The sequence below is a fragment of the Mustela nivalis genome (assembly GCF_964662115.1).
Source record: "Mustela nivalis genome assembly, chromosome: 3".
Classification (NCBI taxonomy): Eukaryota; Metazoa; Chordata; class Mammalia; order Carnivora; family Mustelidae; genus Mustela; species Mustela nivalis.
This window is the reverse complement of record NC_139022.1, coordinates 112,413,720-112,420,252: the sequence shown is the minus strand read 5'-3', so window position 1 is coordinate 112,420,252 and position 6,533 is coordinate 112,413,720. Positions and strand designations below refer to the sequence as shown.

General features: G+C 39.6%; 1 pseudogene across 1 annotated transcript; it reads left to right on the top strand.

Moving 5' to 3' along the window:
- The first annotated feature begins 652 nt into the window (after positions 1-652).
- LOC309861768 (heterogeneous nuclear ribonucleoprotein A1 pseudogene) lies at positions 653-2,192 on the top strand (annotated as a pseudogene). Its single transcript has one exon. The product of its transcript is annotated as a heterogeneous nuclear ribonucleoprotein A1 pseudogene (transcript).
- Positions 2,193-6,533: the final 4,341 nt, after the last annotated feature.

Below are 6,533 nucleotides of genomic sequence, written 5' to 3'. Positions count from 1 at the left end.
GATATATGTTAAAATAATGAGATAAAAGTGAAAAACTAGGGGCGCCTGTGGCTTAGTCACTTGGGCATCTGACTTGATTTCATTTCAGGATCCTGAGATCAAGGCCCCTGTTGGGCTCTGCACTCAGTAGGAACTCTGCTTGAGTTTCTCTCTTTCTGCCTCTGCCCCCACTCATGCACACATGCACACATGAGCACATACCCTTTCTCTCTCAAATAAATAAATAAATCTTTAAGAAAAAATGAGAAACTATTTGCAAACAATATACATGGTAAAGAGAAACAGAATTAAATGTGGTTTGGGGAGGAGTTTCTGTTTTGTTTTGAGATTTTTAAAAAATGTTACAATCTACAAAAATTCTATGTATTTAATATGTATATAACTTGATGAGTTTAGACATAAGTGCATATCGTGAAACAGTCACCACAATCAATGCCATAAACAAATCTATCACCTCTAAAAGTTTCCTCCCACCCTATTTATTAATATATTTGATTGTGATAAAATAAGATCTATCTTACAAATTTTTAAGTATATGGGGAGGAGTTTGACAGGTGTAAAAAAAAAACCAACAACAACAACAACAACACAACAGTGGTGAACCCAAAAGGGAAAGAATTTAAATGTCATTAAAAAAGGGTGTTATGCTTTTTCTGCCTGTGGACGCTGCCGAGTAAGCATCGTTAAAGTCTCCCCTCCCACCGCCGTCATGTCTAAGTCAGAGTCTCCCAAAGAGCCTGAACAGCTGCGGAAGCTCTTCATCGGAGGTCTGAGCTTTGAAACAACCGATGAGAGTCTGAGGAGCCATTTTGAGCAATGGGGAACACTTACGGACTGTGTGGTAATGAGAGATCCGAACACCAAGCGCTCCAGAGGCTTTGGGTTTGTCACCTATGCCACTGTGGAGGAGGTGGATGCAGCCATGAATGCAAGGCCACACAAGGTGGATGGAAGAGTTGTGGAACCAAAGAGGGCTGTCTCAAGAGAAGATTCTCAAAGACCTGGTGCCCACTTAACTGTGAAAAAGATTTTTTTTGGTGGCATTAAAGAAGACACTGAAGAACATCATCTAAGAGATTATTTCGAACAGTATGGGAAAATCGAAGTGATTGAGATCATGACTGACCGAGGCAGTGGCAAAAAGAGGGGTTTTGCTTTTGTAACATTTGATGACCATGATTCTGTAGACAAGATTGTCATTCAAAAATACCATACTGTGAATGGCCACAACTGTGAAGTAAGGAAAGCGCTCTCTAAGCAAGAGATGGCTAGTGCTTCATCCAGCCAAAGAGGTCGAAGTGGTTCTGGAAACTTTGGTGGTGGTCGTGGAGGTGGATTTGGTGGGAATGACAACTTTGGTCGCGGAGGAAACTTCAGTGGTCGAGGTGGCTTTGGTGGCAGTCGAGGTGGTGGTGGATATGGTGGCAGTGGGGATGGCTATAACGGATTTGGTAATGATGGTGGTTATGGAGGAGGCGGCCCTGGTTACTCTGGAGGAAGCAGAGGCTATGGAAGTGGTGGACAGGGTTATGGAAACCAGGGCAGTGGCTATGGCGGGAGTGGCAGCTATGACAGCTATAACAACGGAGGAGGCGGAGGCGGCTATGGCGGTGGTAGTGGAAGCAACTTTGGAGGTGGTGGAAGCTATAATGATTTTGGCAATTACAACAATCAATCCTCAAATTTTGGACCCATGAAAGGAGGCAATTTTGGAGGCAGAAGCTCTGGCCCTTATGGTGGTGGAGGCCAATACTTCGCCAAACCACGAAACCAAGGTGGCTATGGTGGTTCCAGCAGCAGCAGCAGCTATGGCAGTGGCAGAAGGTTTTAATTACTGCCAGGAAACAAAGCTTAGCAGGAGAGGAGAGCCAGAGAAGTGACAGGGAAGCTACAGGTTACAACAGATTTGTGAACTCAGCCAAGCACAGTGGTGGCAGGGCCTAGCTGCTACAAAGAAGACATGTTTTAGACAATACTCATGTGTATGGGCAAAAAACCTCGAGGACTGTATTTGTGACTAATTGTATAACAGGTTATTTTAGTTTCTGTTCTGTGGAAAGTGTAAAGCATTCCAACAAAGGGTTTTAATGTAGATTTTTTTTTTTTTTTTGCACCCATGCTGTTGATTGCTAAATGTAATAGTCTGATCATGACGCTGAATAAATGTGTCTTAAAAAAAAAAAAAAAAAAAAGGGTGTTATTACTCAAAAGCCAATCAAGAGAAACTTCTGAGGGTTCTAGCATTGTTTCAAAGTCTATGTAAGCAATACACCATGTAATTGCCTTTCTTTTTTATTTTCCACTTAGGGCCATCTTCCTAGAAGAGCGGTAGACTGGAGAATGGTTGAAGCTCACCATGCTGGGGACCCAGGTAGGTTTGCCCAGAATTGGAACAACTCCTGCTCTTTGCTGTTCAGTTTCCTGTCCTTTTTTTTTTTTTTTTTTTACTACAATGGAGGACCAGTTATTGCCCAGAATAAGAATAGAACAAGATGTCTTTTTCTTTGCCATTGGCAGATTTCTGTTTCCAGAGGCTTGATGCGATAATCCATTAATCTTCAGAATATTAAAATGATGTATTTGTAAGAGAATTTGAATCATTCTATCCTAATTTCAGGAGCAGCTTTATTTTTCACATTTGGAAGCTATTCAGTTGTCATGGTGAACAAATTATTTGATTTTTTTTTTTTAGTAGATTTTATTCTCTAGAGCCTTTTTAGGTTCATAACAAAATGATAGAAGGTACAGAGATTTACCATATGCCCCCTATTCCCATATATGTTCAGCCTTCCTCATTATCGACATTCCCTATCAAAGTAGTAAAGTTGTTACAGTTGATCAACCTACATGACACATCATTATCACCCAGAGTCCATCATTTACATTAGTCCATCATTTATAATCGAGTTCACTGTTGGTGTTGTACATTCTGTGGGTTTGGACAAAACCTTTTTTTTTTAAGATTTTATTTATTTATTTGACAGAGATCACAAGTAGGTAGAGCAGCAGGCAGAGAGAGGGGGGGGATCAGGCTCCCTGCTGAGCAGAGAGCCCAAGGCAGGGCTCGATCCCCGAACCCTGAAATCATGACCCAAGCCAAAGGCAGAGGCTTACCCCACCAAGCCACCCAGGTGCCCCTGCACAAAACTTATAATGACATATGTCTATCATAATATTATCATAAATAGTATGTTCACTACCTTAAAAACCCTTTGCTCCACCTATTCATCCTTCATATCACACTAACCTCTGAAATTAACTGATCTTTTTACCATTTCCATAGTTTTACCTTTTCCAGAACATCGTATAGTTAGAAACACACAGTATGTAATATGTACCCTTTTCAGATTGGCTTCTTTCACTTAGTAATATTAATTTAAGGTTCCACCATGTCTTTCCTTTTTTTAAAGATTGTATTTATTTATTTTTCAGAGAGAAAGAGAACACAAGCAGGGGAATGGTAGGAGAGCCTGACACAGGGCTCGGTCCCAGAATCCTGAATTCATGACCTGAGCCAAAGTCAGATGCTTAACCAGCTGAGCCACCCAGACACCCCTCAGTGTGCTTAGTTTTGCAAGAGACCACCAAACTGTCTTCCACAGTGGCTGTATGATTTTGAATTCTCACCAGCAATGAATGAGAGTTCCTGTTGCTTCACATCCTTGCAGGATATGGTGTTTTAGTGTTCTGGGTTTCAGCCATTATAATAGCGGGTAGTGGTATTTCATTTGCATTTGCATTTCTCTAATGACTCATGACACTGAGCATCTTTCCATGTGTTTGTTTTTTTGTTTTGTTTTGCTACCCATATGTCTTTTTTGGTGAGATTTCTGTTAAATCTGTTAGATTCTGTTTCCTTATTGTTGAATTTTAAGATGTCTTTGTGTACTTTAGATAGATTGTTTTTGAACATGCACATTTCTTTCATTGTTGACTCTCTGATGTGTAACTCTTGCTATGTGGCACTGTTGGAAATAATTTAGTAAAAAAACAGGTTAAGAATAAATCACTAGATTTCTCTCTCTAATAGGAATTCGAGGACTTTGGTGACTCGGTAAAAGGTGAAAAGAAAATTTGGTGAAACTTAAGGTAACATGATAATATACAAAATTCTACTTAGAGACAGATTTTAGTCATTCTTAAACTTAAATCCCCAGGACAATCTGACCTGAATGACCTGTAGTAATACTTTTGGCTACAGAAAATGAGCTCAGTATCCCCCAGTCAGTAAGTCCGTGTGTTTATATCTACTATGAAAGGTACCAATTAGATCTTCAGTAAATTTTATAACAATAAGTGTTTATCCCTATGCTGTAGTTATATATAAATTTGATGAACGAGTGATTGTTTTGAAAAAGATATTAACTTGTTTTTTAAAAATTATTTCTAAAAGGAAAAGGCAAAGTTTTCTAAAGTAGCCTCATCTAATAGGCATTACCTATCTATATCGCTAATCATAACTGTGAATTTATCTGACCTTTGTTAAATTTGCTAGATAGAAGTGTGACTTTGCTGCACCACAGAGACATTCACACTTGTGTCAGTGTTTGAGAGAGTGCATTGCTCATGGAACTTAAACAAGGGGGTGACTGCAGGTGCTGATTTGCCTGCTACTATGTGCTTTACGATAATGATTTTATTCCTTTCGTCTTCCCTCTGCCCACAAGTAACACAATACAAGAGTGAATGCCCATGGGCAGTATCAAAGAGATTGACTCCAGAAACTCTCACTCACTCGTTTCTGTTGTGCAGCTTCTTGAGTGTTTAGGGTAGGTGGAAACAAGAGAGTTGTCTAACACAGAGAAAAATGATTCCTCCTATTCAATTATAGGCTGAAGGTTCCAGAGTCTTCCATGTTCACTGTATAGCCTCAGGATGGCTCGCCATACTATGGCTTTCCTAGATATTATTTTAGACCTTCAGGATGAAGGCTACAGATCTTCTCAGTCACCCGAACCCTCTGCATTCTAGTCCTCCGCATAGTATGTCAGGTCCTTTTGTTCTCTTCCTTGAAAAGTTTAAAACTATAGGAGATTCCTTTAAATTTTGAAATCTTCAACCTACTTTACAACTTCAAGCCAGCGGCAATCAATATGTACAAAAAGCTCAAACAAACAAAATAAATAAGCATGTGTTTTGAGAGCTTTTGGTATCCCTCTCAGCTAATCATTGTCCTGGCTTGGCTGTATGAAACCTATGTCCCATCACATCAATTGCTTTACCCCTAAGAAGTAATTTTATAGTTGTATCAGGTAAACACTATATAATTCATTTTCTCCTTGTGTGTATACTATTTATCTTCAGTGCTCCAGGTTTGCAATTTATACAAGTATTTCAAGGATCTTATAAACTAATGAAGGAAGACAGGAAAGAAAATAGGTATAATAGGGTAAAAATTAATACTACATGAGTGTTATCAGCCTTTGTCTTTTCCCCGATGACTCAAGAGTACTCTGGCTTTAACGCTTCATTCTTAGTTTCTTCCTCTGAATATTTCTTCCCACCTTCAGAAGAAGCCGTGGAAAAGTGATTATTTTGAGCTTCTGTAAGAAAGAAGCAGGAGAATAGAGCAGAAGGAAGAGGATAGAGGAATCCTACAGTTCAGGGTTGGAGCAGGGCTTCTGGAGGGAACTGCCAGTAAGAAAGTAAAGTAAGAAGATAGGAGAAATGAATGACACTTAAAATAATGGAATTATGGGAGAAACTGTGGGCTGATAATAGACATCCCTTCTATCTATCTTGCCTGAGGCTCCACTAAAAGAGAATCTAGAAGTAAAAGAAAAAGTAAACTCATAGTATAGTGAAGAGAAATGGAGGGGGATGTTCCAGATACTGAGGGATTTCAGCAGACTTCTCGGAGATGGAAAGTGAATGGGAGATTGCTCTGGACTGATAAAAATTAGTGGTGGATTCACAGCCCAGAATGCACTCTGATGAGCTGGAGGAAACAGGAGTCAGTGTTCAATGGGCAGATTCTGGGGTCAGAAGCAGTAGGAGCATGGAAGGCAAAGGTGAGGTATGGGGTTAACATGAAGTTTTTGTTTGTGTGGGATAAATTGGAATGTCTTTGCCCCTTCCTCCCCAGTCTCCACATACAGAGTGACTGAACACAGTGTTTACCCTAAAGCAAAGAAAGAGAGAATTGTGCTCTAAAGAAATGAAATGAACTGTCTGTAGAGTGCTTAGGCTTCTACCACTTAGTGTAGATGCTTCATAATAAGGCCTCTTCCTTCAGGCTTTTAAAGGGGCTGCCCTCTGACAGCTAAAACCCTAAATTCAACCTTCCAGTGGACACTTACATGCTTTGAACTTGTTATAATTCTCATAGGGAAAGAGCAATGAAGAATAAAAAAATATCTTAGTAAATAGCAGAAAAACCTGTTTTAGCTACTCTAGAACTTGTAGTCACTCATTCTTAAATAAAAATATATACCCAATGATTTCTGTACATTAACTTTGTATCCTGCTATGTTGCTGAATTGCTGTATGAGTTCTAGTAGTTTGGGGGTGGAGTCTTTTTGGGTTTTCCATAT